We start from the raw sequence: 16,320 nt of genomic DNA on the forward strand, positions 1-16,320 counted from the left end.
GTTTTTGATGGCAGGGAAGAGAGTTGGGGATAGAGATGAGCAATTTGCAGGAGCGGAAGTGACAGATCTGATGTGAAAAAGGAAGCGGAGCTTGGTGTTAATTATACATTAAGCTGCAGGACATTTTGGCTTTTCCGGATCCTAATATAGGCAACAACAGTGGGATTGAAGGAGAAGCTGGGTGTCATCAGTGTGCATGCAAATGCTGGTTCATTGCTTCTCAATAACATCCTGATTTATCTATTTAAATCTAACCTTTGTCAGAATAGCCTTCTTAAGTATCTGCATATAGAATTCCACAACGCAAGCCAAACGTAGCCAAGTTAAAAAGGAAACTTAGCTCTCACATTTGTGAGAAAGGTATAATCAGTTTAAAGTGAGTACCCCACAGTTAACTATTTCCAGTATATAGGTACGACCTAAAGATGCCTACCTGTTGAAGTTTTTTTCCAACTGACATCATTCTGGAGATACTAAAGTTTTTGCACGGACACCCAAGTCATGAAGCTGTGATTTGTGTAATTATGCTTCTGAGGTCTGCATTTCCCCTTGGGTTCCTGCCAATCACAGAGAAAGAAAACAGGTTGAAGAGCAGATGTCAATGTCATGAGTAAGCAAAATATGTGGGGTTGAAATTGATCGCCATTGTGGAAGAAATGGCAAATTTTCAAAACGAATGATACTTGGAAGGAGATATTTTAACAGGCGGATTTCATTCATCTCTTTACCGCTGTCATAAGAACTTCACTACAGCACACTTAATTTGAATGTTGTAACTAGTCCAATTAACACTGTAGTACTTTAAAAGTAGTGAACGAGCGCATGTGGCAAAGCCATTAGGTTTGAGGTTCAAGTCCTGGCGTTGCCTGTCATTCATATCTGTTTTACTCACATCTCTTCTCCACCTTGTAGTTTGTCAAAAAGTGAGTAATTCATCTCAGAGGAACAGAAAGTAAAAGCTGACATTGATGGCGCTGGTCGCAGCACATCATTAAAATGTAGCGTGGGAGTGGGACTCAGCCTGCCTGCTACCGAAAAAGATTTGATGATGGTCATGAAAAAAAAAGAGAATTTAAGTGATCGGTCAAAATAAAGCTCTAAATCTATAAAATGTTCCTATGTGGAGATTGTTCCTTCCCCCTCCTCAGATCTTCCAGTATACTAAGCAGCATAGTACATGCATAATAAGAAGACATAAATATTACTGTGATTATTTTGTTTTAAATTAAAAAAGCATTGCTAGTCTCATTGGGTTAATATATCAGCCTTTATCATTGTTTGATGTAGGGTTGCCACTTTCCAGCAAGTCCAAAGGCAGAGCACTGAATAGAAGAGGGAGAGGAGCGTCTATGGCTTGAGTTCCAATGTTTGTTTGTTTTCCGATGACAAATGCTTTAACAGCAGGTTCGATGGTCCGAATAGCCTCCTTTTGTGCTGTGCTATAACAGCTGCAATTTATATCTCCGTGTCACGAGAACCTGAACTAATGTGGAAAAAATGAACTTGGACTTTTGGTGTGTAATTTTTATTTTAGCACCCTACTCAAAAGACTGGCTTCTCCAGTTCAAAGCTGGCAATCCTAGCATGAGTGGACGTGAGTGCTTCATTTAATTGTGAATCTCTGGAGGGCTATGCTCCTGGTTCGGGGCCTCGCTAGCCACTTCAACATACTGCGCCCCTCCAAATCACGGAGGATTTTGATCTTTGTGGTGTTTTGTGAGCAAAATGTTTTTATTTTTGTAGCTGTGATGCAGCCACAGACCATGAGTATCGATATTTATTTCTGCTTTAATCAAATTGATCACTGCAACAGGCAGTTCAGTTGGGTGAGGCTTCTTAGACTTCAATCCAGTAAACGACTCGATCAAAAGGTTTAAGAAAGCATTAAACAAGTAATAAAATAAAAAAGCAATTTGCTAATCTAACTGGTGACATGGTCAACATTAGAGTTAGTAGTTTACATTGTGTAATATTTCATTAGAAAGATGTTCTTAAATTTATGTTGTGGCAATCTGCAAATGGAGAAATACCATTGATCCAATTATAAATATAAACTTCAGACTGAAAGCAGAAGCAAATTTAAACATTACAGCACTCTTATTTTATGCATTTTAATTATTCTTAAAGTGAAGATACTTTTCCATAATTAGTTTTCTGGGGTTTTTTTTATGTTAAAGGCACTATATAAATGCAAGTTGTGGTTTCAGAGTTTATATTTCTCTGACAATGATCTAGCAATGGTTCACATCAGCACACCTTTGTCCCTTATGATTTGAAAGCTGTACTTTTTCTATATCCTGTCCTCACAGAGATGTGTGGCTGAAGGGCTAACAATTACCCTAATATATTTTCATACCATGCTACCAAAGTCTTTTTGAAATAACAATTGTTACCTCACAGACCAGAGGTTGTAGTGAGAGACTAGTCTGCAATGCCGACCAGGGGTTTACAGACTAAAGCAAATATTAACTTTATTTACAACCCAAATAGCAATATGAAGCATCATAAATGGCAAATACTAAAGTTCAATAACAACAGTACAAAGAGAATGTCTATAATGAGTTAGCTGCCCTTCGTAACCAACGATTTATCGTTCAGCTGCAAAGTCAGGCTTCATTTTAACATCCAGCACAATTTTCTGTAGCAGAGAAACTCGCAATTTCTTTGTATCAACACATTTAAAAATTAATTCCACTCTCTTCCAAGACGTATTTTTTCTAAACTGTGTCAGACCAACACTCCTGAAAATTTCAGTAATTCCCTTCCTAGATCAAATCAATTAATGTCTCATGTAACTTTCCAACTAACATGAGCAATTGCTTGCAGATTGCTTCCAAAACAAGTTAAAAACAATACTTTATGGATAAATCCAGTTAAAGGCATACCTCATTATATACAATGGAGAATATAGAAGCCTTTCTGATGAGAGACACAAAAACAAATTTCATGCACAAGTCAAATTGGTTTGTTAGTTAACTAATCAAATGTCTTTACCCATTTATGTCACAGGAAGCCCTTGTTAATTAAATCATTGAGGCCATTTGCTATTTAGATCACAGACACCGTTTGACCATTACAGGCAAAAAGACAAACAATTCAGACTCTATCAACCATGGTAATATACTCATATTGCATACAGAGCAATCTTTCCTGGTCTTAAATATAGGAGCACATTAGATCATCTGCCTAATTAACGTCAGCAGTTGGGAGATAGGTAATTTACAGACATTGCTTTTTCTGCAACTTTTTTTTTAATCTTCATTCCCCCGTACCCCAAGATGCGATACTCTATTTAGCATCGCAAGCAAAGGCTTGCAATACCAACCATTGAAAGAAATAATTTGCATGTAAGCCAAGACCACGAATCACCTTTTTTGTATGTATATTGCATACAAGTGAAGATAACTGCAACAAGGACACATAGCTCACTAAACTGGCCTGGCACAAAAGGCCTTGAAGGTTTGTATCTGGCAATGAAGGGATAGAAACATAGAAACATAGAAAATAGGTGCAGGAGTAGGCCATTCGGCCCTTCTAGCCTGCACCGCCATTCAATGAGTTCATGGCTGAACATGCAACTTCAGTAACCCATTCCTGCTTTCTCACCATACCCCTTGATCCCCCTAGTAGTAAGGACTTCATCTAACTCCTTTTTGAATATATTTAGTGAATTGGCCTCAACAACTTTCTGTGGATGTTCAGAGTCTTCCTGTGGCTTAATACAAAATCCAAAATCATCATCATAGGCAGTCCCTCGAAATCAAGGAAGACTTACTTCCACTCTAAAAGGGAGTTCTTAGGTGACTGGACAGTCCAATACGGGAATTACAGTCCTTGTCACAGGTGGGACAGTCAGTCGTTGAAGGAAAGGGTGGGTGGGACTAGTTTGCCGCACACTCCTTCCGCTGCCTGCGCTTGTTTTCTGCATGCTCTCGGCGACGAGACTCGAGGTGCTCAGCGCCCTCCAGGATGCTTAGGATGGACCTTAGTTCAGCCGGCAATGGTGCAGAAGTTCTTGTATTCCTGGAAAATATATGGAGGTATGGTTTAAACACAAGTTACTTTTGTGGTGCTGCTCCAATCATGATCTTATGGAGGACTTTGCAATGTTGGGGGCGATTGATTCTAACATGGAATAAGCCAATTTTATCTAGTCCATTAGTTTTAATGCCATTGAACTAAACAAAATCTTGTCAAATTAAATGATTTTTTTCTGCAGCCTGGGCAGGTGCAAGATTTGAGGAACAGTGTGGCAGAATCTGATTTTTTAAAAAAAGGCTGAGGGCTCAACTTTCGCCTTCATTCGCAGCGGTACAGCTGTTTTTTGATGAAAAATCGCCGGCAAAAGCTTCCTCTTTATTTTTTAAAGATTTCCGCCCACATTTTGCAAAGACCGCCGGGGAGCAAACCACCCACGTGCACCGCCGTAGAAAACCGCCAGGATCTAAGTTTTGCCTCAACGGAGGACCCAGACACATCGCCGAGGAAACCGCCTACAAAAAGCTGTCTGAAACAGGGCAATAGGTGAGTACCCTGCAAAGAAAGGTAAGTTAAAGTTTTTTATAATTATTTTCAAAATTGTAAAACGGCGTTTACGTTAAAAAGTGTCTTGAGAATGTTTTATAACTTTTAAAGTTTTGTTTAAGTGAAAAAATATTTTTTTGAGTTTTCCCCCCTCTCTAGGCCCAACCGCAGCCTCAGAGTAAATTAAAAAAAAATGTTAAGAACCGCTCGTTCTTGCGACTTTCAGCTGTAACCGCCCAGAAACCGCGGAGAATCTTGGTGTAAGAACCATTTTCTCACCGGGCGGTTTTAATGACCTAATTAGTGGAAACTTTCGCCGACGTTAACTGATGAAGCTTAGCGGTATTTTCTGGGCGGCAATCAGGCGGTGAGGGCCTTGGGGAAAGTCTACCCCGGAGACTTCTTGGGCCATCAAGGTGCACTAAATTTTACCAGCTGTTCGTCAAAGTTCAGCTGGATGCAATTATGAATATATGTGTACACTTATTAGAAGAAATGTGAGCCACAGTACAGCTTGGTATGTACTGTGGCTTGGTAATGCCTTGGTATTCTCAGCACTGAAGGCAACATAGCATTTCTTAAGCATCTGTCCAGTTTTTCTGTTTGTCAGCAGTGTTTCAGTTGCTGTTGACCAGTCAGCAGCCACTCTGTATACGGTGGGATCATGAGCAAAACAAACAAAATCTTTGAGGACATCCATCAGATAACAGTAGAGGAACAGAGTGGTCCCAACTATGCTTCCCTCAGGTAGCACTCTGCAGACATTGCAATAAAAAAAAATGGTCATTTATCATATCTTGATGTTCACATGCTTTAAAGATGCAGTATCCAATTCACCAGGTCAGCAAAGGCACAACAGACTAACTTCCAAATCTTATGAAAATGGCAAAGGCCTTTTTACTCACTGTGCCTACCATCCTTCTGAAGATATGTACAATAAGTGTAAATCCTATTCTTCTATCAAAATCCTTCAGACTCTGATGAGCAGTTTTGTATTTGTGAACCATTATGGATTGCTCCTTTAACACAAATCATTGTACTGTATCATTCTTATGTTTCCATGTTGTGAACTGGCTGTAACAATCAACATTAACTACAGATTACAAGACTAAACGTTTGCTTCTACTGACATTGTTTGAGATACTTACCCTTCAGCCTTTGGTTTAGTGGTAGCATTCCCACCTCAATCGCAAAGTGTTGCAGTACAGCGGGACCTGGGGGTACTTGTACATGAAACACAAAAGGATAGTATGCAGGTACAGCAAGTGATCAGGAAGGCCAATGGAATCTTGGTCTTTATTGCAAAGGGAATGGAGTATTAAAGCAGGGAAGCCTTGCTACAGTTATACATGGTACACCTGGTGAGGCCACACCTGGAATATTGCGTACAGTTTTGATTTCCATATTTACGAAAGGATACACTTGCTTTGGAGACAATTAAGAGAAGGTTCACTAGGTTGATTCCGGAGATGAGGGGGTAGACTTATGAGGAAAGGTTGAGTAGGTTGGGCCTCTACTCATTGGAATTCAGAAGAATGAGAGGTGATCTTATAGAAACATATAAGATTGAGGGGGCTTGACAAGGTGAATGCAGAGAGGATGCAGAGACTAGAACTAGGGGGCATAATCTTAGAATAAGGGGCCGCCCATTTAAAACTTGAGATGAGCAGGAATTTCTTCTCTCAGAGGGTTGTAAATCTGTGGAATTCGCTGCCTCAGAGAGCTGTGGAAGCTGGGACATTGAATAAATTTAAGACAGAGATAGACAGTTTCTTAACCGATAAGGGAATAAGGGGTTATGGGAAGCGGACAGGGAAGTGGACCCTAGTCCATGATCGGATCAGCCATGATCGTATTAAATGGTGGAGCAGGCTCGAGGGGCCGTATGGCCTACTCCTGCTCCTATTTCTTATGTTCTTATGAATCAGAAGTTGAAGGGCTCGAGCAAGTGGAGAGTAGAATATGGTGTCTAAATACTAGGCTGACATGTAGCGGGTCCAAACGGAGTGACCATTGGCTCAATGGTAGTATTCCCACCTGAGACAGAAGGGTTGGGTTTGAACCCAACACCAGACAGCCCCAGCAAACAAAGAGCTGCCCCCATTTCCCCCATCCAAATCATTAAAGGGTAGATGGGGTTTTTCTGCCTTGGTTGCAGCCCACCTAACAGAAGGTACTCCAAAGATTAAAAAAAACGTGAGGAAGGCAACAGGAAACTGTTATATTTTCAGATGCTCTGATAATGACTCCACGAGACAATGTGTTGTACTTGAACTGTAGTGACCTTAAACAATTTAATGTAACTCCAAAGTGAGGGTCACACATGGTGGCCTGCCTTTTATACTAGGCCTCGCACACCTTTACAGGTAACCTACAAGTCTCCCACAGCAGTGCCCTCTGGTGGCACACCTTGTAATTGTACAAGCAGTAACCATGCAGGATATATGACATCACTCTCCCCAAGTCCTTAGTGCAAATCTCCTTTGCATTGACTGTGCTCTGTGCTTAGGTCTATCTGGTTGACCCTTGGAGGGTCGTTTCCATCTTGGGTGAGTAGGTGGTGTTTCGTTGGCAGTGGAGGTGCTGGTGGTTTCCGTTTGTGCATCTGTGACCACTCCATTCTCTTCCCCCCACTCCACATACAGATTGTGGCTCATTACATTCATATACATTCGCGTCCCCCCAAAAAATTGCATTTACAGTATTACATTTGTGGTACCGTAGTGAGACAAGTACATTTGAATGCTGAGGTACATACTTGGAATATACTTGGAGTCAGTGCTGGGGTCCCAGTGCTGGCAGTGGGAACCCGGTTGGCTCAAGCTACCTGCTCTTGGGGCTTTTGCCATTGCTCCTAGAGTCGGGCAAGTTCACAGATGCCTGTGACCTCCCTGTCCTCTCCTTGCGCCCTGGGTCACTGCTGCTCCCTGAGGAGCAGTCATCTAGCAGTGCATAGGGAACTGCTGACTCACTTGCCTGGGCGTTATTTGGTTTGGGATCCTGGCTGGTCCCAGTCCCATTTGGGAGAACTGTTGCGATGACCCTTCGATCCCGGGTGTGGCCTTGGTGATGATAGGGTCTGGGGGCTGTGCCTTAGTGCGGTTTGCTCTTTCAGACACGTGGCGGTTGGTGCCATCGGCTGCCTGAGAGGTGGAGCCGATCAGGGGCAGGGTATCGATACCGGTGCAGTTGCCCACCTGAGATCACTTGCTCTGCAGCTTGGAAATATTAACTGCTTGTGGCCACACTCTGTGGTGCCTCACTCTGGTCCCAGGGACGCAGGCTGCAGCATTGGATAGCTCGCCGGACCTGTGTGCTCCCGATGTGTGTTTGCCCGCTGCATTGACTGTATGCAATTGAAATCCTACATCGCACAACATTTCTTTACTCATTGTAAATAACCTGTAGCTCCGATCGCGATCGCGTGACTTTTCTTTGCTTATTGCATGTACACAACTCTAATCATCAATTACACATTTTACATCTAACTCACAGTTGCTATTACATTGGGCCCAATTTTGGCCATGACCTGCATCAATTTTTTTGGAGTAAGTTACTTTTTCTGGTGTAAGTTTAAAAAAATGCCATTTTCCCCCCAAAATTTGCTCCAACGTCAGTTAGGTACAATGTTTTTTAGGTCAGTTTTTTTTTCAAAAGGGGGCGTTCACAGACACTTACGACAGTTTTGGCCATTTATGCCACTTTGACCAGCAAAAACTTACTCCAAATCGACTTAGGTCAGCGTACGTGGCCAGCTCTGAAAAACCTTGCGGGCAGTGAAGAAAAAGCAGCGCACATTCGGCAGACATTAGGGAAGAGATAGGGGAGGGAAGGGAACTGGAGAGGGCCTCAACAACCAAGCACCAAACATTGCAAGGAAAAGGTCAAAGTTCAAACAATTAAAATACGAATAAAAATGAAGTAAATCCTACCGGAGAAAGGCGAGCTGCTGGCCGCGATGTCACGGGGGGGGGGGGGGGGGGGGCGGGTAGCAGTAGCCAAGTGAAATAGGCTGGTATACAAAAGACTCTTTCTCCTCCCCCACCCCGCAAAACACTCTTTCTCCTCCCCACCCCCCAAAGCTCTCCTCCTCCCCCCCCCCCCACCAAAATTCTCCTCTCCCTCCCGCCCATCCCACCCCTCCCCAATCAAAACTCTCAAGTACACACAACCACTAAATAAAAAATAGAACCGGAACTCAGCGAGCCGGCCGGCTGGTGCGGGAAGCCACTCGGCCGGGGATAGGGTGCAGCAAGATCGGGCGTCCCTTCGGCCGGGGATAGGGGCTGTGAGCATCGGGTCCTGCTCACAGCCCACAGGACGCGCTGGGAGGACAGGAGCATGCGCGCAGCCCTCACTGAGCATGTGCGCAGGTGCCGGCAGTGCTTGCTGCACTGACCTGTTGCTCCGCCACCTGCCCCCCCCCCCCCCTTCAGACTGCACGCCACGACTCCGGGGACTCCGAAGAGCGGCCAGGATGGGGCCACTTTTTTCTGGCGCCCTTTCCAGCACGCAAAGTCGCCGCGCTTTAGGTCATTGTGCCGAAAAAAACGGCTTGAGCAATGTTGGGCCCATTGAGAGTGTGGAACTGTCCCTTTAAGTGTGGTGAGTTGCAGGCCTCCTTTAAGAGAGCCTTGCCATCTTTACCCCAATCCTCTTCTTCGCTTGGTGCCACGTGTTGCTGCACCTCGTGGTCTGGCTGCTGCCATCTTTTTCTTCAGCGCTTCACTTCATGGTTTGGGCGTCATCTTTCTTCCCTCCATGATGTTGACTGCTGTGATCCTCTTCTCCCCGGGTTCTGTCACCGAGGCTGCGACGTCCCCTCTGGATCCGATTTTCTTCCTCTGGAGTCCTGCCACTGGAAGGTGCGTTCGGGTCGTCTCAGCTGGATCATCTCCATGCAGTCGTGCTGGGCGGTCTGTGCCTCGGGTGCTGTGCTGGTCTGCTCTCTGGTGTCAGATCCAACCTCAGGTGAGGGCTTGCTTTGCCTCTGAGTGCGGAGGACGTCGAAAGCTGTAAGGGATGAAATCTTCTCCATCCACCTTCTTCCGAGTAGCGTTGGTCCATCACCTGCAACAATCCATAGTGGTAATTTGTGCACCACGCCGTCATGGAGTGCCTTTACATCCGCACTACCAACGACTGGGATAAGTTCATTGGTGTAGCTTTGCCTGAACCGGAATCAACTTGGGTAGTCAGCCTGATTGTCCCCTAGCCGCTCAAAGGCTTCTTGATTCATTACTGACTGGCTCGCCCCCGTGTCCACTTCCATGAAGACTGGAACGCCATTTATCTCGACTTCCATCCTCAACGGAGAACATTCGGTGGTGCAGGTAAACATGCCATATACCTCATCGTGGGGCTGAGCTGCCTCTCTATCGCTTCATAATCCGTGCTGGATTTATGACCAGCTGCAGACTCTTCATCAACACAGTGAGTCATATTTCTTTTACACATTCGCTGGAGGTGGCCCTTTGTGCTGCAACCTTTACACACATAGTCTTTAAAACGGCACTGGTGAGCCCTGTGATTCCCTCCGCAACGCCAGCATGGTGCTACTCGATTAACCCCCCCCTCGGCGGTCTCTGAGTTAAGGGATTCGGGGGCCTGTTCTCTCTCCCCTGAGAAGATTCACGTTCTACAGTCCAGCCTCTAAAAGGCACCATTCTGTGCACAGTACCCGCTTCGAGCCACAGGTCGAGGTCATGAATGCTTGGCTCTCGGAGATGGCCTTCTGCAGTGTAACTGTGGTATCCACAGATAGTAGCTTATGAAGAAGGCCCTCATGGTCGATTCCAATGACAAAGATATCCCGCAGCACTTTGGTGAGGTGGTCGCCGAAATCACACGGTGCCACCAGCCTCCTGAGGTCTGCAGCATATTTCACGATTTCCTGGCCTTTGGGCCATTGGTGTGTATAAAACCGGTGTCTGGCTGTGAGGATGCTCTCTTTGGGCTTGAGTTGTTCTTGGATCAGAGTTACAAGCTCCTCGTACGTCTTGGTCGTTGTCTTCGCTGGTGCCAGCAAGTCCCCAATGAGGCCATAGACGGTGGGCCCACAACTGGTTAGCAGGATAGCTCTGCGCTCATCAGCCAGTGTGGCCGGATTGTTGCCTGCCAGGTCGTTTGCTGTGAAGAAATGGTCAAGCCTTTCCACAAAGGCGTCCCAATCATCACCATCGGCAAACTGCTGCAATGTACCAAAGTTAGCCATTTTCACGTGAAGGTCCGTAATCTCGTCACCAATTGTTATATCTTCAGATGCTCTGATAATGACTCCATGAGACAATGTGTTGTACTTGAACTGTAGTGACCTTAGTCCATTTAATGTAACTCCAGAGTGAGGATCACACATGGTAGCCTGCCTTTTATACTAGGCCTGGCACAACAGTACAGGTAACCTACAAGTCTCCCACTGCAGTGCCCTCTGGTGGCACACCTTGTAATATTACAAGCAGTAACCATGTAGGATACATGACAGAAACCATCTCAGCTATCCTTCCCTAGTAGGTGGCTCAAGAATCTCTTGTGTGAGACTTAAGTTAGGACATGCCTAGAACAAAATATAACGGTCAGATTTGCCCTTCAGAAATGGTAATATGCTTATGATTCAATGTAATGTGGCATGAAGAGGTAGGATTCTCGCTCACACTGGTGATTCCTACCTGATGAGTTCCAAATCTCAGCAGTGCTGTCAGGGAAGAGCATGGCTTCCCAGAGAGACAGAATAAATTCGTTGATACTGCATGCAGCACACCTAGTTGCCAAATTGAATGACGTGCTCCATTTAACTTATCTGGCAGAGATCTGAATGTGGGTTGTCAGCTTGCCTATTCTGAAAGGGGGAAGTGGGAGAAAATGGGATTGAATAACAGAAATGAAGATTTAGCTCACAGTGTGAGTACTACTGCAACCGAGAGCAGCAATCAATATGATGGATTTGACAAAAACAAAATGCTAAATCCATTCACATCTGCAAATAGCGGCCTTGCTTATTCTGTCCTGGGGCTAGTCTTCTTCCAATACACCACTAGCCTGTATATATTAGAAAGGCTTAATTCAGCCTAGAGTTCATTTCCTGAAGGGATTTCTGCAAAAGTAATAATTATCTGTTTTCTTTTTTTTTAAAATGCTGCAACCTGTATAATATTTGAACCTCCAATGATTTTTTTGAAAAAATTACTTCTTTAATGAATCTGTAACAATTTTGGTATGTTAACAACAACTTGAAATTATATAGCACCTTTAATGTAGTAAAACGTCCCAAAGCGCTTCACAGGAGTGTTATAAGGCAAAACAAATGAATGTAATGTATCTGTCTAATAATTATGTGGCTATCTTCTGGGAAAAACTGGATAGCTCACTTAACAAAAAATAAATGTAAAAACTGTCTATGCTAAATACATTTTAGTTCCAATTTAATAACTTAAGTAAGCACCTGTAGATTTGCAGCAAGTTAAACATCAATAGCCACATCTATTCATTGGCATGATTTACTTCGATAAAGGGTTGCATGCTTAAGTAACACTTATTTTTGTGTCAATTCGCTGACTTGGGAAATAACAGATTTCTTGCGGATTTAATATGTAGCCTGTCTCATTATTGTGCTGATCATTTTCAAAAGCCAAGTTTCTATCCTGAAATTATAGGTGCCACATCTTCCAAACTGTTTTTTTTGTGCTTCTTCAATAAATTGACAAATTATTTTTCATTCAAACCCACCTCTCCTCCCATTTAACCTTTCCTTCAAAACTTAAGACCATGATAGGCCATTAACTCTTCTCCAGACTGGAGAAACATGATACTGATCTGGAGGATCGCTTCAGTGGCTTTTCCCCTTTTTGAATCGTAAAGCCCACCCCCACCCTCTGAGCAAGTCACTTAGTATAATCAGATCCACGCATTCCTCACTGCAATTAAGATGTACATTACTCTAAGTGCCACCTTTCAAATTTCTCACATTTAGCAGATGCTTCATGCAAACATTTTGTTGCCAAATTATCTTTGTGGTGTGTGTTCAGTTTCTAATCTCAGTGTTTGGCATAAAGATGCAAATGTTTTCCTTTTTATAAATGCAGTGCTGTGGGCAGACATCATATTGGATTGTACCAAATGCCTGACTCCAACTTATAAAATCTAAAGGTTTAAAACAAATTTATATCTAGACAGTGAAATTTCCTCTTAGAGAGAAAGAGGGGTGTTCTATAGTATACATATGTTTCAGATACCCTAATATATTTTAATGGGTGTCTTCGAAAGTTGGAAATAGGATGGTGGTGGACAACCTGTACCATTAGAACTCAACAGTTTGGCACAGAGACTTTGGATGACTAGATGCTTTTCAGTAATCTACAAAGCTAATATTCACTGATGACCTCTCTTAGCCTCCTACTCTAGCTCGAGTCTCATCGCCGAGAGCATGCAGAAAACAAGCGCAGGCAGCGGAAGGAGCGTGCGGCATACCAGACTCCCCACCCACCCTTTGCTTCAACCACTGTCTGTCCCACCTGTGCCAGAGACTGTAATTCCTGTATTGGACTGTTCAGTCACTTGAGAACTCGCTTTTGGAATGGAAGCAAGTCTTCCTCGATTTCGAGGGACTGCCCTATGATGATGACTCTAGCTATGCACCTCAATGTTCTATTACTGCAAGTCTCTTCATGATCAAATAATTGTCCTGAATATGCTGAACACCATAAATGACTAATGTAGTGATTAATGATGAAAGAAAACATAACAGGCACCCAAGTACAATTTGCCTCACCTCCAAAGAAAGGAAAGCAAATTTATAAAGAAACAAAGAGTTGCATTTACATAGCACCTTTTACGACCACCAGACATCTCAAAGCACTTTACAGCCAATGAAGTACTTTTGGAGTGTAGTTACTGTTGTAAAGTGGGAAACGCGGCAGACAACTTGTGCACAGCAAACTCCCACAAACAGCAATATGACAATGACCAGATAATCTGTTTTTGTTATGTTGATTGAGGAATAAATATTGGCCAGGACACCGGGAATAATTCCCCTAAATAGTGCCATAGGATCATTTACGTCCACCTGAGAGAACAGACAGGGCCTCGATTTAATGTCTCATCCGAAAGACGGCACCTCTGACTTTGCAGCACTCCCTTAGCACTGCACTGGTCAGCCTAGATTTATGTGCTCAGGTTCCTGGAGTGGGACTTGAACCCACAACCCTGTGCCTCAGAGGTGAGGGTGATACGCACTGAGCCACAGCTGACAATAATGTATGAACCTCTTTAATCTATATAATTTATGGAATTCGTTATCACTGTCACGAAGAGCTGTTGTACAAAAGAAAATAAAGAATTTATATTTGAATAACAGCTTTTTGCATCTTTTCACAAATTCTCAAAGTGCTTTACAATCATTAGCTCACTTTTCGAGTGCAATGATTGTTTTTGCAGGTAAATCGGTCCAGCATCCCACCTGCAACAGGCTGGTAGAGGGAACGCCATGCCCCATCTTGCATTTATTTTTGTTCTACTTATTAAAAGAAGCACTGTTTTCATGAAGCAGCTTTTGGCAAACCAGCTTTTGTGGAGGAAGAGAAACCACAAAGCTGAGCACCATTTTTATCATGACCATGTTATATACCAGTGCCACTCTGGTATGCTTTGTATTTATATCATTGCATCATGTATTTCTAAAGAGGTGAAAAAGCATTTGCCATACATTTTTTGGATGTAGATGTTGCTTCGATGAGCTGACGGTTAGTAACTCTACCAAGTTGATCATCTTTCTTATTTATTATGAATGTAGGGCATCACTTACTGAAGAATTATATTTCCATACATCCTCAAACCACAGCATGTTGTAATCAATTTTCTATTTCTATGAAATCTTATCGGAAGAGAAAATAGTGAATAGTGTGGCTATTACAAAAAAATATAAGTACAGTAACAGACATAAGTGTTAACTGTCTTTCTTTTAAACAATCTTCTCTGATGAGTCTTTATTGAAAGTTTCCTCACATTGACTATCATGTATGATTGGCCGTATTTCTGTCTTCAACATTACCTAGAAATTCTTCCAGGATGTTTTGACTCACCATTTGCAGCTTCCCTCAACTTTTGACTGAATTCAAATATAATTGTATAAATTTTTTTTAAAACTACAAATACTGGACAACTTAAACAAAAAAAGTTCCAATGTAACTCATTCTTCAGATTGCCATTTAAAATATGGAAATACTTATCCTTTTGATCATTTTATTGGAAACAGTTGATGGAGGAGGTGCATCCGGGAGGGTGCTGAGCACCTCAAGTTTCATCGCCAAGAGCATGCAAAAACCAAGCGCAGGCAGCGGAAAGAGCGTGCGACAAACCAGTCCCACCCACCCTTGCCTTCAACGACTGTCCCACCTGTGACAGAGACTGTGGTTCCCGTATTGGATTGTTCAGTCATCTAAGAACTCACTTTTAGAGTGGAAGTCTTCCACGATTTCGAGGGACTGCCTATGATGATGATTGTACAATCAAGCATGTTACTCAGTTCCTTTTGGGGCACTAAATGAGCTATAGTGCTTACTTAGGCATTTTTGGTGGAATCATTAATGTTGTGACATTGTGAATCAGCAATCTGCCAAAATCAAAAATACATTTTAATTTAATTTAAAAAAACACTCCTGTGATGCTGACATGGCTGTCATTTTACACAAAGACCAGCTGAACATTATAGATGTGTGTTTCTGTCCACTTGTATCCTGACCCAGTTTTCCCAGATACTGTATGGTACAGTGACAGGTGCAATAGGCAGCTGACCTGGCACTGGAGCAAAGGGAGACTGGACCATCTAGATTTAGATAATTAATTTCTCTCCCTCTATGTATGTATGTATAAAATCGGATATAAATAATTGATAAATTAAAAAAAAATACAGATCCTTTTTAACTTTTTGTTAATTCAGGAAATATAATTTACAGTATTATTATTCTTATTGAGTTCAAGTTGTAATTTTCATGAGCTTACTACAAAAATGTTGTTGTTGGACATGGTAGTGAACTGAATATCATCTACCTCAAAAGCTGTAGTTATTAGGTTATTTCATGTACATCGTATGTGTTTTAAGTACTGTACTTGTTTCGAAAGTGGTTGAAGTTTATTTTTTTTTGAATCTCACAGAGAGGGAAAACATGTCCTCCAGCGGTTTAAAGCCCCCAGGATAACTTACACTTATGCTCTGTGTGGTTGCCTCCATTTACCAGTTGGGGTCCCATCACTGCAAGATCTTGACCTCTTTCTGGCACCGCTGGGCTTTGTGGGAGAAGATCCAGATCACGTGCCCCCCTAGTTTTGTGCTCGCTCAACCCAGCTTGAACAGAGCGCCCCGCCCTTGCAGCACGCCGGGCACCTGGACGCCTCAGGAGCGTGCGTCGCTATTGGACTGGCGTAATGTCAATCATATCCGGGTATCTTTAAAGGCGGGGAAGTGGGCGGGCTGTTGCCTCTCCAACCATCAGGTTAGGATGCACGCGGTCGGGCTACCGAGCGAGAGGGGCGGGAACTATGGAGGGGGTGGCACTCTCCGGCTTTCGAGGGTTCCGTGTTTAGTTCGTTCGCTCTTGGTCGGGGATGGGGGGGGAAGGGAAATTATTATTTTTTTGGAAAAAATAGGGTTTATATATATTTTTTGGATGTGGCGGTTTGGGTTTTACTCGCGAAAACCAAGACTTTTCCCTCATAGAAATCTCGATTTATCCAAGCGACGCGCGATGTATAAAGTGAAAGCCAAAGTGTTTTGAAATTTCTCGGGGATTTTTTTTTTGAGGGGGG

General features: G+C 43.1%; 1 long non-coding RNA gene across 2 annotated transcripts in view; it reads right to left on the reverse strand.

Annotated features, from left to right (window-relative positions):
• The window catches only part of LOC139226336 (uncharacterized), a 161,393-nt gene extending 145,600 nt beyond the window's left edge, over positions 1-15,793 (reverse strand). Inside the window, exons 1-3 of one of the 2 annotated variants that reach the window (XR_011587238.1) lie at positions 15,719-15,793; positions 3,776-4,023; positions 434-557 (exon numbers count right to left, since the gene is read on the reverse strand). This is a non-coding gene — a long non-coding RNA (uncharacterized lncRNA). Of the gene's footprint in view, positions 1-433; positions 558-3,775; positions 4,024-5,429; positions 5,543-15,718 lie in introns of those variants that run through there. The other variant, XR_011587239.1, reaches the window with a different exon arrangement.
• Positions 15,794-16,320: the final 527 nt, after the last annotated feature.

Source organism: Pristiophorus japonicus, chromosome 16, assembly GCF_044704955.1.
Source record: "Pristiophorus japonicus isolate sPriJap1 chromosome 16, sPriJap1.hap1, whole genome shotgun sequence".
NCBI classification, from domain to species: Eukaryota; Metazoa; Chordata; class Chondrichthyes; family Pristiophoridae; genus Pristiophorus; species Pristiophorus japonicus.